The sequence below is a fragment of the Carettochelys insculpta genome, chromosome 7, assembly GCF_033958435.1.
Source record: "Carettochelys insculpta isolate YL-2023 chromosome 7, ASM3395843v1, whole genome shotgun sequence".
NCBI lineage: Eukaryota > Metazoa > Chordata > Testudines > Carettochelyidae > Carettochelys > Carettochelys insculpta.
In genome coordinates, this window is record NC_134143.1 from 52,909,277 (window position 1) to 52,924,385 (window position 15,109).

Sequence of the window (15,109 nt, forward strand, 5' to 3'; positions counted from 1 at the left end):
ACACATTGTCCATGTAGTTAAATCAATAAAATAATGCTTTGCATTTCTATAATACTTTTTTATTAAAATTTCAAAGTAGTTTTGCAAACAATGATTAAGCCTCTCAACATTCCATGAAGTATTATTAACTCAGCTACTTGGTAGAAGTGGGAACAGAACCCAGGAATTCCCTTGCTTTTTTTTTAACCTCACCCCCATCTGAACAATTCCATGAACTCTTTTGGAACAACTTTAATTAAGCTGTAAGGAACAGCAAACTTTTTTTCATTTGCTTCTCTCCCTGCAGCACACTGTGATTTGTTTTAAATAAGCTCAGTGGTGAAGTAATTTAAGGAAATTAAGATATTTCATAGTGCTTTTAAAGCATTTGTATGTGTATATAAGCCACCCTGCTGTTTGATTAAACTGAAATTTACGAAAACTATAAGAATCCAGTTTCACATACAGTACTTTACATTCACATTGCAAAGATTGTTGGAGGAAAAATAATATCCTTGGAAGCACATGACTAATGAGAATATATATAGTACTTCTGAGACAGCTCAAATGTACAATTATTGTGAAGATTTCGCAGACACATAAATATAATGATCTTCAGCTAAGCAAATTGCTAAATACCAATGAAATAAATACTGTCCCTTCAGAATTTGAAATAATTTGGTACTGTAGCGGTAAGAAATGATTCACCTTAGCTGTTATCTCTGGAACAGTAATATAGAATATATCTGCCAGCACTGTTGCATTTGCATTGTTCTTTGTATCCTGTAGCGTTTGTCAGAAGATCTCTGGTCCCTGCTGATTTCCAACCCCTTATTTTGATAAGCCACAGCACAGCATGACTCAACAATGGGTTGGAGCTGCTAATATTGTTTACCACAGTAGGCATCACAGCCATAATATTTTTCCAAGAAACACTGATGTGTTTAAAGGTCAGGTTGTTACTGATTTGACTGCTTAACAGGAATTCATCCTTCTAGGAATAAAATGGTGTGCATGTCTTGGGATAAAGGTTAAACTGTGTCTGGATTGGTGTACTAGATATACTAGACTCTCTCATACAAGCAGCCCTTTTTGTTCCATTGAGAAATTGTAGTGCTTTACACTAATATAAGTTTGAAACCATTGGCATTTTCTGAAGAAGAAAAATGATAGAAAATTTGCTCCCATAAGACATTGTCACAGGTACACACCAGAATCCACACTTGGCAACCACCAGCCCTCCCACAGCAGCTGCCATTTTTCCTCTGTGGGTGCCAACTTCAAAGGTAGAACCAGTTTTCACTTTTTGACAGACAGCAGTCAAGGGTACCCTAGGTTAGAATGGACTATCACAAGGAGATAGAGACAGACTTTGGCTACTGCTTGCTCAGTTCCTCAGTCTTTCCTCCATGTGGCACAGTAGGAATGAGTATGAGCACCTCAAAAGTAGTCTACACTAGGAAAATAGGTCAAATTTCTAAGAAATCACTCCATACTATAGGTCCATTCCGTCAACTTTAAAGGCTTCTATGGTCAACTTTTGTATTCCTGCTTTTCATGAAGAGTAATGCCAAATTTGACCTTGCATAGTCAACCTTAGGATAATGCAGATGGGATGCTGCAAAATTTAACATTCTTGGCCTCCTTGAGGTGTCCTACAGTGCCCCATTGTGACCACATTGGCCACCACTTTCAGCTCTAATTCTGTCCAGGCATTCAGGAAGTGACATGGGAAAATTTGAATTTAATTTCCTCTTTGGCCAGCGTGGTGAGTGGAGCAGGCAGCACACCTCAGCAGCATACCTCAGCAAGATATTTAGCCATGAATTCCCAGGGTCTCAGATAACCCCCAGCATGGGGGATACAGGACATTCAGGACTTCAGTGCTGTGGGGGGGATGAATCTGTGCCTGGAAAACTGAGAAACAACAAAAGAAATGCAGATATATATGCAAAGATCTCACAAAGCATGGGGGAAAAAGAATACACTAGGGATGCCCAGCAGTGCTGTATGAAAACAATGGAGCTCAGGCAGGCATACCATAATGCCAAGGAAGCAAATGGACATTCTGGGTCATTGTCGCAAACATGCTGCTTCTATAAGCAGCTGCATGAGATTCTGGGGTCTGACCCAACCACTATCCCCAAAGAGTTTGTGGATACCTCTGAAGAGACTCCTTAGGAAGCCTCTGACAACAGCGAGGAGGACATGGTGGATGAGGAAGAGAAGAAAGATGACAATGGTCAGCAGGCAAATGGAACAGCTGATCTCGCCGACAGCCAGGAACTTTTTGTAAAGCTGGATCTCATCCCCTCCTCCCAGAGCCTGATGGCAGTGAGGGCACATCTGGTGAATTCTCATTTTTAATCATGCCGCAAGTGGGCTAAGGCAATTGGGTGTGATCTGTAGTGACTGGTGTACCTACACAGCCTGGGACCCCCAGATCAACTTGTTAATGTATCTGGGGATGGAGCACTGACCCTCACTGAACATCTTCATAAAGCTCTCTGATAGGTATTCTTTAATTTTTCTCAGGAGACTTTTGAGGAGATCGGCCTTTTTCCAACCACCTCAATAAGACTGATTTATTGTTTTCTCACTATAAATTATTAAGCTAAAAAAAGAAATAGAATATTTATTACTTGTGTTACACAGGGGTGTGTGTATTTGTGTGTGGAGGGTGGGGGTGGGCGAGCACACATCATTCAGAGGACATTTCTGTAAGAGCAACAGACATGACTGTTGTGTCACTGTCTGGTCATCTATAAAGCTGTTTTTCAAAGCCTCCCTGATTAGCGGAGTCCCTCAGTGTGCTCTCCTTATTTCTCTGGTGTCTGGCTGCTGATAATTACTGGCCAGGTGATCTGCTTCTGCCCTTCAGCCTGGCATGAACATTTTCCCCTTGCTTTCACATAAGTTATGAATCACACAGCAGGCTTCCACCGCAAGAGGAAATGTTGCCTTCACTGAGGTCTAAACAAGCCAGAAAGCTCCTTGACCCGGCTTTTAAATGGCTAAATGCACATTCTTCTACCATTCTGCATTTGTTCAGCCCGTAGTTAAACTGCTCCATACTAGAGTCCAGGCTGCCTATGTATGGCTTCATGGGCCAAGAGAGCAACATCACCAGAATCACTATTGGCATCCCCATGTCTCCAGTAGTGATTTTCTGGTTTTGGAAGAAAATCCCATTCTACAGCTTTATAACAGACCAGAGTTCCCAAAAATGTGCACGACATGCACCTTTCCTTTTCATATCTTCCTGGCCTGCCAACATGCCTCTCTTGCAGGTTCCTCCTGCTTTGCAGTCGTTGTCTCCTGTTAGTTTCTGTGTCTGAAGTTGCCCATTCAACCAACCTGCATCTCCATTCTCCTCCCAGTCTCTACAAAAGTTATATTTTAACCATATTTATATATATTTTTCTCTCCCATACCCTATCCCACTCCCCCTGCAGTGTTGACCTCCCTCCCACCTACCCTTGGAGTATGGCTCTCTTTCACTCTCTGCTTATAATGGCCAAATTTTTGTATTTTATAGGGACAGTCTCAATACTTGGAGGCTTTTATTTATATAGGGGCCTGTTACTCCACACTCTTATGACAATTTTCCCTCTTGCTGTCTGGTCACCCTCACCCTGTCCCAGTCACGCCATCCCATCCCTGAAGCCCAGCTCTTTCCAACAGCCTGCTCTAGTCCCCACCACCACCTAGAACCTGCTCAGCTGACAGGGGGAGGATGGTGGAGAGAGAGCAGTGAGTGACAGTGGAAGGAAAAAGGAGGAAGAAAGGGTGGGACCTTGAGGAGAAGAGATGGAGCAAGGGATGAGGAAGTTCTGGCACTCAGTGTCCCATTTTCAAAAATGAGAAAGTTGGCAACCCCATGTATGGACCTTAGCACAATGAGGCCTTGGGTGTTACCACAAGGTAAGTAACGACAAAATGGGAAGAATATGTTTAAATCTAAATTTATTTTTCATAGATACTGCCTGACTTTGCATTTAATGGTGCACAGTGAAGCAATGCTCATCAAAGCACATAAATTGCAGAGTGGTCTATAACTTAGCATTAACTGCCCCATACAGACCCTGATGATGCACTCTCACTGGTACCTCCTGCAAATTGATTTGAAATGGTATTATTGTATTGTGCTATAGCAACCTTTTAGAACATGTAAGGAGGTCTATATGGGACAGGTGGAGTCCAACATTTTAGAGAACTCAGTAATTTATACCCTCTTTAACACATAAGCTATGTCTACACTTAGGACGTATAGCTACTGATAAGAATGAGGTAGGATAAGATTGGAATAAGGGGATTTTGCTGATAGAAATAAGGGGATTTTGATGTTTGCAGGGTCCTTTCGAAAAGGACCCCCATTTAGATGAGCTGTGCACAAGCAAAACGTGGCACTTTCAAAGTGCTGCAGCCAGCAGCATGCTAATGAGGTGCTAAATATTCATTCCAGCACCTCATTAGTATTCTTTGATTTGGCCATTAGCATGGCCATTTCAAAGTTTTTTCTAAGTGTAGACACGGCCAGTATGTAGGCAAATCCTTACTTTCACTGAACAACAAGATGTCTTGTGGCACCTTATAGCTAACAGATATTTTGGAGCATAAGCTTTCGTGGGGAAAGACCTGCTTCATCAGATGCATGAATGGGGGGAGTGGTTTCAGAGGGGTATTTAAAGAATGGGGTCCCAGAAAAAGGGAGGGCCAGAGCTGACAGGGTTTATTCAGCAAGATGGAAGTGGCCCATTATCAATAGTAGGTATCAAAGAGTAAAAAACAAGTCAGATCAGACAGGGGGATGTGAGCCATTGTCAGAGTCTAATGGGGAGATCTTAACACCCAGGGCAGAGAAGCTGCCTTTGTAAGATGTGAGCCACTCCCAGGTTCTATTTAATCCATGGTCAATGGAGTCAAATTTGCAAATAAATTACAGCTCAGAGATTTCTCTCTCCATTTGATTTTTGAAATTTCTTTGTTTCAGGAGTGCCACCCTTAAATCTGCTACTGAGTGTCCAGGGAGATTGAAGTGTTTCCCCACAGGCTTCTGTACATTACCATTCCTGATGTCTGATTTATGTCCATTTATTCTTTTATGTAGAGACTGTCCAGTTTGGCCAATGTAAATTGCAGTGGGGCATTGCTGGCACATGATGGCATATATTATATTAGTAGATAGGCAGGTAAAGGAGCCCCTGATGGTACGGTTGATGTTAGGAGGTGTGATGATGTCACTGGTGTAGATATGTGAGCAGAGTTGGCAGTGAGGAACGTTGCAGGCGAGGACAGGCCTGCCAAGACCTCTACCACGCTTTCCTCAACCCACAATACCCACCTAAGGAAGTGAGGAAACAGATTGACAGAGCCAGATGCGTACCCAGAAGACACCTGCTACAAGACAGGCCTCACAAGGAAAACAAGAGAACACCACTGACCATCACATACAGCCCCCACCTAAGGCCTCTCCAATGCATCATCAATGATCTGCAACCCATCCTGAACAATGATCCTTCACTCTCGCAGACCTTGGGAGGCAGGCCTGTCCTTGCCTACAGATAGCCTGCCAACCTTAAACAAATCCTCACCAGCCACTACAAATCACAAACCAGTGGCTCTAGGCCTGGAACCAGCCCCTGCAATGGTCCTTGCTGCCAACTCTGCTCACATATCTACACCAGTGACATCATCACAGTTCCTAACATCACTCATACCATCAGGGGCTCCTTTACCTGCACATCTACTAATATAATATATGCCATCATGTGCCAGCAATGCCCCACTGCAATTTACATTGGCCAAGCTGGACAGTCTCTACATAAAAGAATAAATGGACATAAATCAGACATCAGGAATGGTAATGTACAGAAGCCGGTGGGGGAACACTTCAATTTCCCTGGACACTCAGTAGTAGATTTAAGGGTGGCACTCCTGAAACAAAGAAATTTCAAAAATCAAATGGAGAGAGAAATCTCTGAGCTGCAGTTGATTTGCAAATTTGACTCCATTAACCAAGGATTAAACAGAGACTGGGAGTGTCTCGCAGCTTACAAAGGCAGTTTCTCTGCCCTGGGTGTTAAGATCTCCCCATTAGACTCTGACAATGGCTCACATCCCCCTGTCTGATCTGACTTGTTTTTATCTCTTTTGATACCTACTATTGATAATTGGCCATTTCCACCTTGTTAAATAGACCCTGTCAGCTCTGGTTCTCCCTTTTCCTCAGACCCCATTCTTTAAATACCCCTCTGAAAGCACCCCACGCCCCACTCATACATCCGATGAAGCGGGTCTTTGCCCATGAAAGCTTATGCTCCAAAATATCTGTTAGGCTATAAAGGTGCCACAAGACTTCTTGTTCTCAAAGCTACAAACTAACATGGCAACCTCTCTGATACTTGTCACCTTAGTTTCACTGTCTGGTTTTCATCTACCAGAACATGCTACTACAATTGCTGGGTTGCAAATATCACAATAAAGCATTAAATTAAAACAAAATAAACATTTTCACTGAAACTTTTTATAAGAAAAAGAAAGTTGTTAATATATTACTTAACCAGATTCTGCAATTCAAGAACTTCAATTCTGTCTCCATAGCCCAGGTCAATCCTTTGGTTTTGTTTTCAGGGGCATACTTTAATACTTAGACCGTTGTGGCATTTGCTTTAGGAAGAATGGAAAAAGCAGTCCATAAGGTTCCTATTGGCATACAAGTAGAGTGAGTGTCTACTAGAGTCATGAGTAGCCTGCTGGCTGTCTTCAGTAACACGTTACTGCCATCTGACTAGTTTTGCTTTTGCAAGAAAGAGATGTTGCATTGGTTTGAAGAATTTGTTCAAAACTTGGAGATGCCATGTAGGTACATAAAGAAAATAGTGAAGGTGTCTGGAGCTCTAGGCCCTATGAAATGCCATAGCAAGCACTGGTTCAGCTGCCCACAACTGTCATTGCAGGGCAGCCCTGTGGTACAGGCGATGCTGAGGGCTGACTGCTCTTAGATCCTCCTTTTCTACTCTTGGTTCCACCCCTTCCAAGTGTGAAGACAGCCTCACCCACCTTGCCTTGGGGCCAATGGTGCCCGTTGGTTATCTTAAGTTCAGAAAAGCTTTCAGATTATTTATGGTAGATCCATCTAAAAACTCCTGCAGAAGAATGACGTGTAATTTACTTAAAAAAGCATACTGCAAGTTGTTTTGCTTGTTTTCTCTGAGTATTATAGATATTCCCACATCAAGGAGCTTAGCTGGAATCCTGGAATTATTTCAAGTACTGTAGATTGATAGTAACAGAAATTCCCTCCAGGATATCACTCCTAGCTGTTGTTTCTGTCAGGTTGCCTCACTTCCTCAGTTTCAGCATACCAAATAATTAAAAAAAAAAAAAGGATGCTATTTTCTTTAGGCTTTAGTTTCTCAGGGAAGAAGTATTTCATGAAAAACGTAAAGAGGTGTGGTTGGGGTGTTGGTTTTGTTTAAGCACCAGGGCAGCAGGTCACTCTAGTAGGAGCAGCACTAATTTAAAATGAGGATTTTCATTTCCTGTGCACACTATAGCTTCTTCCAAGCTAAAAATTTTATCTGGGCTTTATAAGTCATTCCTTTTCACATTGCTCTCTAACTGCCTTCACAGAAAGGCATCTTTCTGACCACCTAATAAATGATAAGCTACCACTTAACTGTAGAGCAGTTGTGACAGCCACTTGCAAGATTAATTCCACATATGTATTTTGTAAGGATAAAACTATATATCTTGAACACTTTAAACAACCACCAAAAGTCTGATAAAAAGGATATATCTACAGACTTCAAGCAACGATTTACACTGAGTTCGCCTAAGCCCATAATCTTACAGATACATGAACTGCTAATTATTTTGTAACAATAGTTAAGAATAGTTTCCAATCTTTATCCCTTTATCTTTTAACACTGGCATGTTGGGAGAGGTGGGCAGGAAGAGGACAGTTCTCTTAAAAATGTGAGGAGAGAAATTCTGCTCTTTTTAAAAACAGGAAAAAGCCTGGCTAGACTGTAACATTTTGAAATCTCTCTCTCTATATATGTGTTTGGAGGGTGCGTCTGTCTGTGTGGGCTACATTTGTTCAAGAGCGCCTCTTAAGCTGCAAAGCTATAACCAGAAAATTTACCCTGCAACTTTCTCTTACCCTACTTTAACCCTAGTCTGAGTTTGGTTGTGCCTGGAAAGTGACTGAAATCCCAGGATTTTCCAGAACATGGAAAGGGAGGAGCATGGAGAGGAGAGACAACATACTTCAGACTCACCATTTGTGGCAGTGACCACAGGAAACAACAATTCTGCAGAGATGACTGGGGGGAGGGGGCAGCCACAGCAGGAATACAGTGGCCACTTGGAGATGGAGCTCTCCACCCTGCCAGCCACAGTACAGGTAAATGACTTTGCCCACCTCTGACTTGCCTGTCCAAACCTAGGGATAGGTGGAAGAGCCAGGAGCTGCAGCCCGACCCAGCTGCCACCACTCTGCAAGCTGGAACAGGCATGGGGGCTGGGAGCCACAGTCTGACCCAGCCTCTCAACTCAGGGGCAGATGAAGAGGGCTGGGAACCATGGTCTAACTTAGTTCCACTTCCCGCTCCAAGGACTGCCATGGAATGGCTGGGCACTGCTGGGAGCCACCTTCCCTGCCCCCCCACCAGAGACAGGCAGGGGTTTGGGAGCCACAGCTTGACCCAGCCCCCCAACATGACGACAGACAGGCAGGCTGGGAGCCTTGGTCCATACTGCCTCCTCCCTCCCCTGCCCCAGTAGCAGGCAGGGTGGGGCTGGGAGAAGAAAAAGGAGTTGAGCAACGCTGGGTACATCTGCAAGGTTATCTGAATAAAAAAGGCAGAGAATTCTATTTTCTTTTCTGTTCCATAGAGATTCTTGTACTGCCCTTATCACTGTAAAATCTGAGCACTTTCCCACAGTTACTACATTAAGCAATGTGACTAACATTTGACATCTATGCTGGAGAGCACTGATGGGAAAACCCAATACTTGTAAATGCAAATTGGACTGAAGAACTCCAAGGGGAGACTACTGGATGAGGGAAGTGGCCATGGAAACATTTGACCACAAGACCCAGGCAAAAAGGGGGAAGGAAAACAAAGACCAGCTAGCAAAGGAGAAATAAGAGGTGGGAACAAGTTTGCTGAGTTGGAATATAATGGGGTTGAGTGGGCAATAAGAGGAGGTTCAGAGGCAAGACACAAGAGGAAAGCGGCTAGTCCTACCAAAAGGGAAGAGTCAATCGAGATAGAGTTTGGCGTGTTAGGCAGATACAGGATGACTCACATAAGATTGCGGGAGAGAACTGAAAGACAAGAGGACTTGCAGCTTGAAAGAACAGATGTGAGTAGGCTGGAGAATTGCACCACACACCGGGAAGAGGCAGGTCTATGTGACTGAGGACTCCCTACTAAGAAAAACAGACAGGCCTGAGCCAATCAACAGAAAGATCTGGGGTCTGCTGGGTACCACAGGCAATGGGTATAACAGGCCAAGAGAGGCTCAGCCTTCCCAAACCCAGGCCATGGCTCTACCAATGTTTTGTCCTAGGGCCCCACCATTGTTTCCCCTCACCTCCACAGCTGGGAGGGGCTCATCTTGGGCTGGCAGCTTGGAGATGGGGGCTCAGCCAGCATCCAGTGGCTTGGGATGGCTGGCAGCCCAGGTGGCAGCCCAGGACTTGGGGTCAGCCAGCATGGCTGGGGCACATTGGTTTGCGGTAGGAAGACTGATGCTCAGAGAGGTTCGGCTGGGGTTCCAGCGTCCATTCTGGGAGCAAAAGTAAGATTCTCTTCAAACTTAGGTCCACATTCCCTAATGGAAGCAGAAAACAATCCACTAATTGCCCTTCATGGGGGAAATGAATGACACAACTACTGTCTTACTGGAATGCATCAAGGGAGACTATAACAGGCTGGGTAAGATGCTTAAGGAAATGGAGTCTCAGCAGTATTCTACCTGCCCAGAGAGGAAGAGAATGAAGACAGGCAGTGGTGCTACAAGGCGGGTTGTGGGAAGTTTGATCCCTGGGATGCATACATGGACACCTGTTCTTATGGGATGGACTCCACCTAAATAGAGAGGCAAATAGATTTTCTGGGATGGAGGTTGGTACAACTCATTTCTGAAAGAGCTTTAAAAGCTGAGAATGCCAGGGAGTTACTCATGTAATCACCACATCTGATTCTAATATTGATCAGAAGGAACAATCTAGTAGAGATGATACTTTCTCCACTTGCTCTAATAGAAAGTAGGAGAATGGACATCAAGAGGAAAGATATTGTCTTTGCATTGGCTGTAACAACTGGGTAGATGATATTGTTAGTAGAATGACTGTACTTAATCAGGCAAGGAATCTGGGCAAAAATGACCAAGATGTCTGTATACCAATGCAAGGATCCTGGGTAAGAAAATGGAGAAGCTAGAACTACAGGCATAGAAAGTGAAACTGGACATTATAGGGATAATAGAAACATGGTGGACTAGTAGTCACAACTGGACCACATATATTGAAGAGTATATATCAGTTTTCCTGGAAAAGAAGAAGGGTGGTGGAGTTGCTTCGTATATTAATGATGAGATAGACTGTACAGAAATTAGAAGTGATGGAATGAATAAAACAATCTATGTCAGAAGCTCTTTGGGGAAGAAAAGTAACAGAAGCTCTATTAGAATAGAGCTGCAGGTCTTCTATAACCCCCTGGGATTCAGTTTGGCCACAGATAGAAACCTAATATTTTAATGAAATAACTACTACTGGAAATTGGGAAATTAGATATAGGTTGTGGGACAAGTGCTGCCAATACTGCCTAAAAATCACCAAGGATAGAAAGAAAGCACATCAAGTTTTCCAAAAGCAGAATGACTGAGCCTCTTAGTCTGTTGGAGTACCAGGGAGAGCTAATGGAAGAGTTAAGGAAGATAAGGATATGTCAGAGACACTAAAAGGTTTCTTTCAGTCAGTTTTTCAGAATAAAAGATGTCAGGAAGATACCTAACAAGAGTCGTTCTGAGGTAATTGATCAAGGTGATGCACCATCAGTTACCAAAATACAAAGAGAGGAAAGGCTGGAACTGAAACTAAAAAAAGCCATCTAGGCCAAATGGTATTTTGACAATATTTTAAAACAAAAATGGCTGAGCTGCTACAAAAAATATGCAACCTCTCATTAAAATCAGGAAGTATGCCAAAGTAACTGAGGGCAGCAAATGTACCATCTTTAAATAAGGCACTAGGAGTGATCCTGACTGTGTTACTTATGTACCAGGCTATATATATATTATAGTTATTGTTGGTCCAAAATGGAAATGGACAGAAAATTGTGTTTTTAAACAAACATTAGCTTGACAAAAACTTGTTGTCCATAGAAAACACTGGTTTGCTTGTTTGTTAAGGAAAAGGAGCCTCTGGGAATTTTTTCCCCCTCTTTCAGCTGAAAGTGTTCAGTTTTTTTGATGAAAGGTTTCCAAAGAAAGAGCCCCTTTTACAACCAGCTCTAGTGATAACAGAGCTATAGATACTACACAGTATTGGGACAAACCAGTACAGCCTCTTTAAAGGAAAAATCATGCCTCTCTAAACCATTAGAATTCTTTTGGATACCAGAAAACCAGTTGAAATAGTTTATTTGGACTTTTCAAAGCATTTGACAGGTAACAAAGAAAGCCAAAATCATCATGGGGGGAAGAAAAGCTCTGTCATGCATTAGAAACTGGCTAAGGGACAAACATCTCAGTAAAAGAGTCAGTCTTTACCTTGACAAAAAGTTAAGAGGGTTATGGAAACTTGTGGCACACCAAGTCTCACTATATTTATTAGGAATCTGACAAAAGGGCAAGGACAGTGGAACCAGGAGTTGGGGGATCACACCCTAGCAGCCCTGCAACTGAAATTTCAGCAGAGCAGATTTAGGCATGTGCAGAGAGTGGAGTTGAAAGCAGGATCTGCAGAGAGGCTAGAGTGGCTGCTGCAAGGCACAACACTGGGCCAACCACTAGGAATTTAGTTGGATTCCCCAACCCAGTCCAATATTCAAGCCTACTATGGTTCCCAAGGGACATCAATGCACAAGGCACCTGCTGCCGTGGTCAACTAGCAGGGGCACCAGCCACCAAGGAACTGCTATAGGAATTACTACTGGGATGTCCCTTCCCAGTCTAGAGTTGGCAGCCATCCCTCCTCACTTTTCCTCTTATCTCTCCACTAGTCCCATTCACAGGGAGTTTCCATCCTTCCCTGCCTGCTCTCCTTCCCCACAGATAAGTGAGCAATGAAATGGCAAAGTTTGCCAATGACACCAAGTTATTTAGCAAGTCAAGACTAGAAAAGATATGGGACTCAGGGTAGTAGTTAGATATATGGTCGCCATCATGGCAGATGAAATTCAATATTGACAAAGTCACATTCATGAATATTAAAGGAATCACCTGAATTACTCAAGCAAATTGACAGGGTTTAAGTGCAGCCCCTCAGGACAAAAATCTGGGATCACCAAGAATCTTAATGGAAATCCTCTGCTCAGTGTCCATAAGTAAGCAAAGAAAAATGGAACAGAAAATGTTAGATTGTACAAAGAATTGCTTAGAAAAATTCTAAAATTGTTACATAGCCATTATAGACATCCTGTGCATAGCATCACCTGAATGCTTTGGTTGAGTCTGATTGACCTGCTTTGAAGAAGTTATAGTAGTGCAAGAAGAGGTAAATTATTAGACCTGTGGGAAGACTTCCACTGGAATTGGAATAACAATAAATAAAGGCACGTTAACCTTTAAAAAAATGAAACTTCAGAAAATCATAATCTCTACACAGAAATTTTCCTGTTGGTATATTTAAATCTCTTCAGTTTGAGTCTTTAATATGTTTTAGGTTGTGTTATGTGCTTTGAGGTGTTTGGGAGAGGAAATAAGCTTCTGTGATTTTTTCCCCCCTCTGTTTGCCATTTCTGATTTAACTGAAAGATAGAGGGTGTCTCTTAGAAGCTTAATGTTATTAAAAACAGCAGGAAGAAGTCTGACATAGTTTGCCATTGTTCTTAAGAAATAATTAGACCACCTAGTGGAATAAGCCTCAGTAGAACTTAGTTATATCTATTTTATAACCCTTAGGTCTTAAGTCTTAATTACAAGCAGCAGTCATTTTAGCCCTTCAGTCCATTTTGTAATGTAATGACGTTACTGAACTGTTTCGTGTCCTCACTGAGAGTGGCCATTTCCTTGCAAATCTACTTCTTAGTAACCAAATGATGGACTAGCCTGACTCCTCTTTCAGTATGAACTTAGTTGTTTGGTGACAGGAACAGTGTCTAAATTAGTCCTGGTGATTCTTTCAGAGTGAGAGTAGAGGCACAGTTGTGGCCTCCTAGAGGCACTCACACAAATCAGGCAGGTTTGCCTCTATGCTTTCACACAAGTTAAAATTTTCAACACGCTGTGTTTATGCAGCTGTGTTAGAACAGAGAAATAGAGAGGGTGTGTCTAGGGAGATGGGCGGCTGTTTAAGAGCCAAATCCTGGGATCTCAGAAGTCAATGGTAACATTTTAGGTACTTCAATGAGAGCAGAATTGGTCCCTAGAAGGATGCAAGTACATTTTCAGCAGTTAGGTCCTTTCACTTAATCCAAGTGTTTGTAAATGTAAATAATTAGAATTGACTTTGTGTCTCCCCTATTATATATATATATACACACACACATCCTTGTAATTAATATTTAGACCAGTGTGTTAGTGCAAGGAATATAAATGCTCTGCTTTCTCTGATTAAATAAGCTGGGGGGACTTACAAGTAGTATCTGCATCCCCTTACAGATGGTACGTCTGAGACTCAGAACTTAAATCACTTATCCAAAGGTCAAGCAATGAGTCCATGGAAGGGCTCAGCATACATTTCAAATCTTCTGAATCACACTCTCACGCCCTATGAACTCCACATCTTTCCATTTGAGGAACTCATTATCCCTTACAAATATTACTTACTCCTTTTGAGGAAAATAGATATTAACTCCATATTACAGAGGGAAAAAAGGGAGGAACAAGGAGTCTAAAGGCCCAAGTCTCAGAGATGCTAGCCATCAAAAGGTATTGGTACCTTCAAGAGGAGCTACAGATGCTCTGTGCCTCTGAAAACAGACCTGGTTAAATGTCTCAGACAAATCACGTGAAATCCATGGAATAATTAGGAAAAGAATCCTCAATATTACTGTTCATAGGTGCTAGAACTAAAGGCAGAAAGTTGTTTCCATCATAAACAGGATTTACTGTTTCGTTCAGTAACTCTCAGTGCCTCTACTATAAAAACTGATCCAGCATCCCTGCTTGTTTTGTTTATACTGTGAACTATCCTCCTTCCATCACTACTCTTGATTGCTTCCAGGGAAAGAAAAATGCATTTCTTTGTTTTCCTTGCTAGTAGATTGGACGGCTGAGGAGGCATCTAGTTCATTTAGCCAGTGCTCCTGTTGCAGCCTCAGACACTATACAGAGAAGAAAGGGGCTCATTTCTGTTGCTTGGACTTTGTGGGAGCACATGCTGGATGTAGCGTCCTCTGTGAACAAAGCTCAACTTAAAAAAAGTGCCTTGAAAGTTTTAAGTTTACCAAGGAAATTCAGTGCAACCAAAATATTTCAGTGAACTCCCCAGTAGATGGTGCTGCTGTAAACATTTGCATGACTTGATATGGAAATCATCCCTGGAAAGGGAAGAGAGGGCTTCCCATAGCAATTTGTGCATTGGCTAAAAACCTGAATCCTTGTTTACCAAATAGTACCCAAAGGGACTTTCACATTTTGGGACATTCCAGAACAATTTATCTGGCTTTTAAGAAAGTAATTTGGGTACCTTCAACATAACTTGGTAGCATAGGAAGCAAGTTGCATAGGCGCATGGTGCTGCATTTCCACTGATCTCAGGTACTGGGAGCCCAGCTCCATCAATATCAGGCTGGGTCTCTCCCTGGGCCCTACTTGCTCCCCACGCATATCCCTTGAGTGTCCATACCTCCTTCCTGCCCTCGGACACTTGATCTGTGCCATGCAGCAACCAGCTTTGCTCGGAATTCTGTCCTTTGCTGACCGCTGCTGCCCTGCGGCCTGGCTATAG